The sequence below is a fragment of the Aedes albopictus genome, chromosome 2 (assembly GCF_035046485.1).
Source record: "Aedes albopictus strain Foshan chromosome 2, AalbF5, whole genome shotgun sequence".
In the NCBI taxonomy this organism is placed as follows: Eukaryota; Metazoa; Arthropoda; class Insecta; order Diptera; family Culicidae; genus Aedes; species Aedes albopictus.
Window position 1 is genome coordinate 216459778 of NC_085137.1, and position 11020 is coordinate 216470797.

Here is an 11020-nt window from a genome sequence, read left to right on the forward strand (position 1 = left end):
TCCGTGTAGGTCTGATTAGAAGCCTGATGAGGATGGCAAATAATACTCAGATACCAAAAAGCAACTGCCGATTCATAACACTTTTCTGCGAGATAATCATGACACATTGAAATTAGTTTGCTGTTATGAACTACTACATCATCGTGAGCTACTGCGTCACAAAGTTAGTAAAAAATAAGGTAGTAAGCCAAACGTCAAACTTGGGTACCGGGGACCAAATGTAGTACTAGAAGTGGTACCCGGATTGAGCCTGAGTGCTACGACTTTATTTGGACTTTGGTTGTACCTTGGTGGTCGCTGGTACCGTACATTGTAAATGACGGGGTGTTTTGGGCGCAGTTTGATCATCACTAGGTGGTCGGAGTCGATGTTGACGCCACATAGGTCCTAACGTCGATAATGTCGGAAAAGTGTCGTGCGTCTATCAGAACGTGGTCGATTTGAGATTCCGTCTGCTGTGGTGATCTCTAGGTGTAACGATATGGGAGACTAGTCAATTTGTTAGTTTAAGCTTCGGATTCATTTTGAGGTTCTTCTTCTTCTTCTTCTTTATGGCTCGACGTCCCCACTGGGACTTGGCCTGTCTCGCTTCAACTTAGTGTTCTTTGAGCGCTTCCACAGTTATTAATTGAAGAGCTTTCTTTGCCTGCCATTGCATGAATTTGTATATTGTGAGGCAAGTACAATGATACACTATGCACAGGGAGTCGAGAAAATTTTCCCGACCGGAACGGGAATAGAACCTGCCGTCTCCGGATTGGCGATCCATTGCCTTAACCACTAGGCTAACTGGAGACCCTTTAGGTTCTAATCGTTCATTAAATATGTTTTACCAACTTTAATATACGGTTGGTTGCTTCCTCTTCTTGCTACCTACACAACAGATCTTATCTATGCTGTACAGTGACGACTCGTTCGTTGAGAGCTCGTTAGATGGGCTGTCTCGATGGTTGAATGTTCACTGGTTGGGGCAAAACCCAACTAAAAAGCACTGTCAATGTCAAAATAGATGTCAAAATGAGTTTGACGTCTGACCGCCGTCGCATCACAGCTCCTGTATACAGAACGTTTACGCAAGTATGTGAGTATTCCGTGACGTATTTCTCGTCACTTGCGTGTGTCTAGAGCATTTTGGTCAGTTGTCCCAACGAACGAACACGATTCGCTAATCGGGGCGCAGTCGTGACCCAACCAGCGAATCCGGACTGTACACTGAACGGCGGCTTGAAAATTACTATTCTGAGGGTCAATTTAAATATTGACTGGTTTGCTGAATATGATACACCGCGCGGCCTTTGTAATGTTCCAAACGCGCATTTGCACGAAATTCCAGGCGGCAAATCCCTGAGGAAAGGAACAGCCGCACTTGAGGAAACGCCGCAATGTTATCTCCCATAAGAATGGAGTAAAAGGGGAACAAAAAACGCGGCTGTTCCTTTCCTCAGGGATTCGCCGCGTGTACTTTTGGGCAAATGCGCTAATACACAACGCCACTAAATTTGTGCAGACTGAGTTTCGTTTCAATTCAACAGAATTATGTTTTCAACTTTACCATGGACTCGATTTTCAATTAAAAAAAGTTTTTGTTCGCAACCGGATTCGAACCAAGAACCTTGACATCACCAGGCTCGCACGCTACCACTCGGCTATCGAACCGGTTGATGTGAGCAGAAACAAAACGCACACAAGAAGCGTTGGTGGGTCGATGATCATGTTTTGCCATGGTAAATTTAAAAACATTTTTATGCTTGTCATTACTGCAAGCCGCCTTTCACTGTATTGTTAACTACAGGAATACAACATCCGCTCGATAACTGACTGCTGTTTAACTGCACTGAACCCAAACATCCTCCTTATATCGTCTGATTTGTCCTTCCCTCTTTCCATAAACCAGATCCTCTTGAAACCAAATAACGGTTGAAGCCGAATGCGTTAAACTCGTTTTTTTCGAAAACATTTCATTTGGTTAGCATTTGATTGTTCATACCAGTGCAGTATTTTGCATCATTTGATTTTCGTATGACAAAAGAACCGCCTGCAAATCATCCGCGAATTGAATGACAAATGGTTCAGACGCGCCCCTAAACGCACATCATTCAAAACTGGTAGGATTTCAATTCAAAGAACTTTCAACGAAATGGTAAATGGGAAACGCCATATTTATTCTGCCGATAAATGCACGCGAAGGAGGATAATTCCCGTTTTTGGATTATGGGTAAGTTTGTTAGTGGTTTATATGAAACCTTATGAAACTAGCTGTCCCCGGCAAACTTTGTCTTGCCTACTGCGTTTTTTGACGTTTCAAGTCCCTAGCCAAGCGCCCAAGTCCCCGTTCAAAATGTACGAAACCCCGATTTTCAAAAACTCCTAATTTTCCAATGTTTTTGGCCTCATAAACCTTCCTTGGGTGAAAACTAACAGAACAAAACTTAGACGACCCAAATCTGTCCAGCCGTTCGCAAGTTATGCGCGGTCCCACGTATGCCACTGCATTTATACAGGGTGTTAGGTTCCTGAGTGCAAACTTTTTAAAGGGTGATAGAGGACCATAAATGGAGAAAAAAATTGTTCTACGCATATGGTCAAATCTTAACCGTTACGTAGTTATTGAACTTCCCATGTTTTTGACTCTTATTGCCTTAACTGGCTATAACTTGAAAATGGTCAAACTTATCGAAGTTTTTTGACCCTTATTCGAAAGATTATTGAACTTTCTATCAAATGGCATCTTTGAATCGATTGGTTTAGTTAAATAACTAAGTTTTCTACAGCAAAAAGCTCAAAAGTAGTGTGTTTTAATTTAGTTTTGCCAATTATCTTTGAAAAATGCGTAATAATTCAAAATTCTTTATTAGGCAAAGTTGTGGCCCCTGTTCCACTCTACAATTCGTTCTTTGACATCAAACTTCTATCTCTTATCATTTTGTTGCAATTTCGATTTTAACATCGCATTTCAGATCATAAATTTGCAACTGTCATGGAAAGCACTTTTTTGCGCATTGTGCCGCACATTTGAATCAATATTGCAAGAAAACGATAAGAGCTAGTAGTTTAGTGTCAAAGAACGAATTGTTGAGTGTAACCGGGCCCACAACTTTGCCTAAGAAAGAATTTTAATTTATTACGCATGTTTCAAAGATAATTGACAAAAACTAATAAAAATACGCTATTTTTAGCTATTTTGCTCTAGAAAACTTAGTTATTTAACTAAACCAATCGATTCAAAGACGCCATTTGATGGAAAGTTCAATAATCTTTCAAATAAGGGTAAAAAAACTTCGAAAAGTTTGGCCATTTTCAAGTTATTGCCAGTTAAGGCAATAAGAGTCAAAAACATGGGAAGTTCAATAACTACGTAACGGTTGAGATTTGACCATATGCGTAGAACATTTTTTTCTCCATTCATGGTCCTCTATCACCCTTTAAAAAGTTTGCACTCAGGAACCTAACACCCTGTATATATATAGATAGATTTTACTAGATTTTTCATCATTTCTGTGTATATTCTCTATTTCCAGAAGATCGCCATGGTGTTCCCTCGCGAGGTTTCCTCTTCGAATTGTCCGCAAAGCCGACGGACTTGGTGAGACTTCCAGCGGTGGCAATTCTTGTCAGCAGCACCCAAGGGGTGGATCACTCTTGCAACATCTGATTTATCAACAAAATTGTTTGCATTCAAATGCATTTCAATGCATTCATTCATTCATTCAGTAAATTGACAACCCATGGCTTGCTACAATGATTGATGGTTGGCAGTTGTCAGTTTTGAACAACAAATGAGTTTCAAATAGTTCTAACGTGCTAACTGTCTAGCACAACGATACAATTTACTTTTGCTGCCCGAAGATCTGGTGGTATCGCGGACCAGGTGGTGTAGGCGCGAGGTACCAGGCGGAGGTGACAGGTCGTGGTCCGGAGTCGATGCAGCACTTTGGCGGAACAGCTAACGGAGGGTCAAAGAGCAGCGACGCCAGCAAACCGTTGGCGGAATAGCGTCTCAGGGGGTGCCTTACACGATCCGGCGGTCGATGAATTCTGGCGGGACGAATGAGTCGACGATGCGACTGCCTGAAGCTGATCTTGAGCAAGAGTGGGATTATCGGTGGCGGCGGCTTGATGAGAGTTACTGTAGATCGTCGTGAAATATTCCCTTGTTAGCGGGTGCTTCAGTCTAGTCCGTCAACAGCACAAATCGTAAAACCTCGCCCTCAAGGTTGGAACAGCCCTCAATTTCACGGATCGGAGGCCCCAACGTGGCAGCCCTGATCAAAAAAAACTTTACACTTCTCGCTGCGAGCACAGGTTTCGCTGATCCCGAACATTTCTCGTCATCCTTCCCGCAGTGCCATCGCCCGATCTTCTCTTAGATTTTCTCTTTGTTACATTCCGAAAATAAGTTTTATTGGGGCATTCTTTAGGATGCGAATAACAAAACCGTTTACGTCTATGTTCTACAATCAACTCAATATATTTCTCGAATTCTTTACATTTGATCACTAATAAATAAAACTCAGTGAGTAGCAAATCTGTGTTATTGTTGAGATTTCCGAAAGGAGGGTTTCGATACCTGCTACTACAACCCTCTCGTCATACCCAGTGCTTCCACTGGCTTCCGCCCACATTGCCACCCGCTTCAGCTGGTTGCTGTATTCTCCACACCTTCATTGCGCGTTAACGTACCATGTCGCGCACTGTAATAACAATAATACTATATTTTTATTTATGGAGAATCCAGTCCAACAGTCGTTGCATCCATAATCGGAGCTACTCCTGCAAAAATGTCCGTGTTATAAGTTTGTTGACCTTTAATTAATACAACTTTACTCACGATTTCGGTTCTATATTTCCACTGTGAAAACTAAATTGAATCCATCACAACAATTTTCTTCAACACTTTTGGTTTGACATTCGCATATTCCAATGCTAAGTTGATGGAAAAACATAAAAATGCATTTGCAGACATCAAATGCAAATCGAATGTACATTCAAAGAGTGATCTACCCCTTGGCAGCACCCCTTCCCGGAGGAACAGCAAGCGATCGGGCAGCAAAAAAACTTTCGCCATCATGGAGGGAGGAACCGCTACGATCAAAATTTCTGCCTGTCATCGATATGTAGCGTTTGATTTTTAATTTGGTACAAATAATCATTTGAAAAGTGTACATAATAATTAGATATATTTTGATCTTCAATAAAAAGTTTACACAAGTGTTTAATTTTCATTTCCTCATTTTTTATAATAATTTTGAATATAAATAATAATTAGAGAATACAAATATTCAACAAACCATTCATCCACAAATCGGTGATTAAGTCAGATAACTTCAAGCAGATATCCATTTAGTTTAAGAAAGATCAACACCTCCGTTTGGAAGGAGTTCAATTTAATGTTTGGATGATTCTCATACGGTAGCGTCAACCATGCTCGGATGCTACCGTCTGACAGTCATTCGATTTTCGACTGATGTTCGTAAAGGGGCGCATGCGAATAACTTTTCAGTCGCTAAAAGGAGGATGCTTCGGCTCAGTGTGGACTGCTTTTTAACCACAGAGAACAGACGTCCAAGTCCAATCTGAATTTTGTGTAAGGAATATTTCATCGGCAACACAAGTGGCAAGGGCTCATTCAAATATAACGTGTGTGTGTGTGTGTGTGTATTCCATCTAACACCCACTGTCCGGCAGTGATATTATGGAAAAAAGCATTCTGCAATAGCGTTTTGATGTCATTGCAAATTGCTTTAGTCCGGGAGTTAGACGGTGATAGCTCTATTGCAGATCCAGTGACCCATTTCAGAATGGTTGGAGAGACACTCCATTCAGAAGCTACTTTCACTTACAATAAGCCCCGCATGTGCGCATTACCGTTATCAAATGGATAACGATAATACAAACACACTTCCTGTTCTAAAGACAATGTCTTTAAAACTGGCACGTATTTAGTGAATCATAGTAACAATAATAATAATCAGAACAATCTCACCAAACATGATCTAGAGTGCCGGTGCCGTCATCGTTGAATCGTCTGCTTCAATTTACTCCGGTTTTTTTCGCTCCATCTCGGCCACGCGTATAATTGGTTATCATTAGACCAAATCGTCGATGCATATATTTTTTTAACTCCTCACACCCCCAACACTATAGCAAACCACACAACATCTAAATGGCGCGATTTAAAATAACATAACAATTCACCGATTTTTTTTAAATTTTTTTCTCAAAACTTGTACCCAATGTGCATTGGTATCATGCTACACGTGACACTTCCTTCACTTCACGTTTCTCGATGACGATGCACTACACACGTTTGCTTTACGACATAACATGCGACAAAGAACTGTCGCCCCACCAGCGAGCGGTTGCTGGCATACGCGCATACAACCGAAACATCCACGTCAAGCAGTAGCACGAATATCAACCGCGTTCATCGTTCATCACGAAAAACGAGCCGACGCGTACACACACACTTCTCTTTCGTATCAAGTCGTCGCGGCGCCAGAAGAGAAAACGCGAGAGTGGTCATTTGTGTCGTCACCATAGCACCCGCAAGAAAGAAAAAAAAAAAAACATGCCGAAAACTCCCATCTATGGAAGCTGAAAAAGTTACGGGGAAAATACATTTTGTTCACTTTTAAAGAGCCACAGACAGTTGAAAACACAATATTTTCCATCAACGCGACTTTGACTATCCGGGAAAACACTTTTCAGATACAAAAGTCCACCTTTTCACTCGAATATCACTGTTTATTTCACAAGCACATTACTAGCGCGTCCGACCGAACGTACACTCTCCGAGACCCCTTTCTGTAACACATCGGCTCATTCAAATATAACGTAACGCAAAATTTGAACATTTCAGACCCCCTCCCTCCCCCACGTAAAAACTTTTGTATGAGAAATTTTTAATTTTTATGTGTAGCGTAACACAGCGCTAGACCCCCTCCCTTTGAACGAACCCTAATAGCGTGGCGCTGCAATCGGTTAATTTCCCATACTAATTTAATTCACCACATGAAATGTTTCAATTTACCACTGACTGTGGCATTATGGTGTTTGGGGGTGTCCGATCACGGACACTGGCCGGCTCTTCCCACTGAACAAAGCCGCAGACGATAGCTCGACGACTTCTGAAAAACTCTCAAGTAGTTAGCCTTGTATAGCGCTTTTAGTTCACCACTGGACTATCGCACTAGTTTTCACGAGTGCGAAAACGCTAATAAAAGTGCGCGATTGCATCAAATCAACTCGGTGTCTTCAAAGCACTTGTTCTCCACTGAGAGGAAATTTCATTTTGATTTCACTGGAAAAAGTCAAGTAACCGTTCAAAAAACAATTTTTCAGTGAGTTCACATGAGTTAAGTGAAACCCGCTTGAAAGTATAGTGAATCTCCAATGGAAAGTTATTGGAAATTTCGCACTGCATCGTATTATAAATTGTATATGGTTTTCAAGTGGATTTTACTGCAGTCGAAAGTATGCAAAATAGAAGCATGTAGCTGTCAGCCATCACTAACGAACCATGCATGAGTGTGATGATGGCAATATGTTCTATGAATTCAGGTGTTTCTCTTTAACAAGGGAACCATTTGGTGGTCTCCGATGGCATGGAGATGAACCAAATTTTTGAATTAACCTTCATATAAAATAATAATAAGAGCAAAAACCAGTGAAATAATGCTAAAGAAATATTTTAAATTTATATGATTTGGCAGTGAAAATTTTCACTTAAATTTTATTGATTTTTTTCAGTAGAATATTTTCACTTACTAATCATTTAAGTTTCAAATGTTAAGTTAGATGGAAAAAATCTACTTTAGATTTCTAGTAGAATTTAAGTGAATTTTTCGCTCAGTGTCCATAGATTGAAGAAATAGTGCGCGGAAGACATCAACCTGATTTGATGCAATCGCGCACATTTATTTACGTTTTCGCACTTATAAAGTCGCAGTTCGCAGTCCAGTAGTGAACTAAATGCGGTATAAAAGGCTGATTTGTTCGGCTGTCCAAGTAAGAGGGCTTGAGGGTTAATTTTCTTCGATGTTTATTCGTTGACTGTTACACAAAAACTGATCGCTCTTCGAGCAAATGCGATCACTTATATATCCCACCCCAGCATTCCCAAAACACACCAATCAGCGCAAGCCTCGCTCGCATTGGTCGGTCCCCTGATCGACGCTGATATGCGTACATGTCGCAGCGTGTTCTTCACGTCTAGAAATTCTCTACATAGGGATGAGCGGAAGTTACATACGTCGATTCGGCAACGCTGTTTGTTTTGTTTACAACAGCTGCCAACACTTGCTACAAAGCTAGATGTTCAAACTTTGTGCGTGACTTCGTTGTGGTTCAAGTTGTTTTGTTTACATTTTCTAATTATGGTAGAATTTTTTTTTCAAAATTTTGTTGAAATAGCGGAGCAATCGAAGAAATCTGAAATTCAATGCAAAAGTGTTACGCTAATCATATCGGCAGAAGTGAAGCAAGAAGCAGCAATGGAAGTTTTTTCGACAAATGCAGCAACAAAAGTGTCGTCATAAGCATGAGCTTTTGAAAGCAGAATTAATAAATTTTTATCTTTTTATTAAACATACATATGCCGCCAATATCTCGATATTAAAAATAAATAATTTTAATTTATTTAGTTCCGATTGCAATATCGTTCGAACGACGCCTTCCTACGAACGATAAGCATGTTCATTTGGCTCACACTTTGACAGTTCTCTCTGCACGATTGGCTCACACACCGGTGATTTTAGGACCCTAAAGGGCCAAAAATGTGCTTAGATTTGCTATATCTCTACTCGTTTCTGAGTTATTGACAAAAAACAACCGAAAAATCAGCATTTTTGACCATTTTTTTAGATCCCGAAGGAAACCTATCCTATTTTGTTCAATAACTCAAAAACGAGTAGGGATATCGCAATTCTAAGTAAATCTTCGGCCCTTTTGGGTCCTAAAATCACCGGTTTTAGTAGAATAGCGTATTTTTTCGTTGAAAAAAAAAATCATGTTTTTTTAGTCCCATACCATTTTTGACAACTTTAGACCCCTTGAGGGACCACTTAGCCTTGAGATATGGATTTCAAATTTTGACACGATCATTTCTTAGCTAAAACGATCATTTTCCACTAACGAACTTATAACATTTCAAATTTGTGCAAAATAAGGGTCGGCCTACTACACAAGCCTTGGACTTGTTAACATCTTTATTATTCTTTATGTGTAGGATTTAAAATTGCCGAGGTGCAGAAATCGTTACAGATAAATGAAATGAATGATCGCAGCATTTTTTACACATGCTTTGAAAATAAACTTGGAAGTCGTTTCTCTGCAGAATGTGGCTCCCCTCAGAGAAAATAGGTAGAGAAGCGAAGAGTGAACAGCCGTCTGAACGGCAACACTTTTTCTGTTTTGATTTCGTCACTAGAATGTTGGCAACTGCCGAAAAACAGATTAATCCACCTATCGAGGGTAGTGTCTTTCTCGTGTACTGCATTAGAAAATGATTTATGCTGCTGAATTATTAACAAGAAATCATCTAAATGGTATACCAAAAAGAATAAATTTTCATCAATTTAAGGAATCAATGTTATTTACAGTAATATCCTTAATATTTAAAAATATTGGTAAAAAATTGGTTCAAATGATCGCAATACTTATCTTGAATTATGCGGCAATCGTCAAGGTTTGTTGATTTTGTTCGATAGGATACCAGTTTGACGGTTCGATAAGGTATTTTTGGCTTCACACTCTTCGCTTCTCTACCTATTTTCTCTGGCTCCCCTTTATTTTTTTTCCGATTTGTGGTTGAAGCACAGACAAACAGACGTAACACTTCGAACATTTTTCGATTCAAATCATAGTCACGGAAACATATTCGCCCAATGCTAAAAGGACTATGTTTGGCCGACCACCAACTAGGTGGCGGTAGTGAGCAAACGTCAAACTCGAACAAAAACTATGCGAGCGCCACGGTTGGGCAGTTGGCCAACTATCAAATTTTGAAAAAGACCGTTAAATCGGTGTACGATGGGAATTATCAGAGTGTTACGTCTGTTTGTCTGTGGTTGAAGTGTTCACCACCAGCTGGCTCTAGTGCAAAGTCCTAATTAAGTCGTTCAACTCCCATACATTGGTTTGAAATTTCGGGGTTCATGAAGTACTAGACCAAAAAACTATAATACCTTCGCATAATAATACCTTGCACTCTACTCTGCTAATGTTGCTATGAGCAACGAACTAATGTTTATTCAAATACAAACACGAAAAATTTAGACTCTGGTAGGTAACTTATTGAGTAAGAGTTTTGTTCAAACTATTTAACATTTGTTTTGTTTTAGGAAAATGAAACGTTTGACCTTCGTCCACCCAGAAGGAGTTGCGAACTGCGATGACCTAACAGGATTTCAGCGAGCGATTCCCATCCAGGTGCGCCGTTGCTGCGGCTGAGTGCGCCTAGGTGAAGCGGTTTTTATGGTGCACGAACCCTAAGTTTTGAAACATTTAATCAGTTTTCTTTTTATTTTAGGGTTGACGTAACTGACCATGAATCGCCAAATACTGAAATGCTTTCTATTAGCACTCTTACACACCGGTCCGGAAGTTTCCCCAGATTTGCACAAGGATCTGTATGACCCGAAAGTTCCACGGCATACCAAACAAAAAAATGTGTGTAAATTTGAGCGCATGAAGCAATCTTGATTGTGTCATATACTATTAGCTATTAAAATCTCTCAGTATCAATTTTCTTTTGAATTCCTGCATCCCTCAAAAAATACTCCCTGAAATCATTCTAAATTCCTAACTACCAAGGATCTCCTAAAACTCATGACGAAAAATAGAAATCAAGAATTCCTACCAGAATTCTCCTCACAGATACCAGACAGTAAAAAGATTCTTATCCAGAATACCCACTGAATATCATTCGCTCTCTCAAAATGCCCAAGTATTTAATTCTGATACTGCATGCTGGGGAATGAGGGAATGTAGTTCGATGGTGGTATGAAGGATATTGGACGTA

General features: G+C 40.0%; 1 long non-coding RNA gene across 1 annotated transcript; it reads left to right on the forward strand.

The window, feature by feature from the left end:
* The first annotated feature begins 10108 nt into the window (after nt 1–10108).
* Nucleotides 10109–10743, forward strand: LOC134287018 (uncharacterized). The gene is made up of 3 exons (XR_009996954.1): nt 10109–10281; nt 10341–10467; nt 10529–10743. It is a non-coding gene; the product is annotated as an uncharacterized LOC134287018 (long non-coding RNA).
* Nucleotides 10744–11020: the final 277 nt, after the last annotated feature.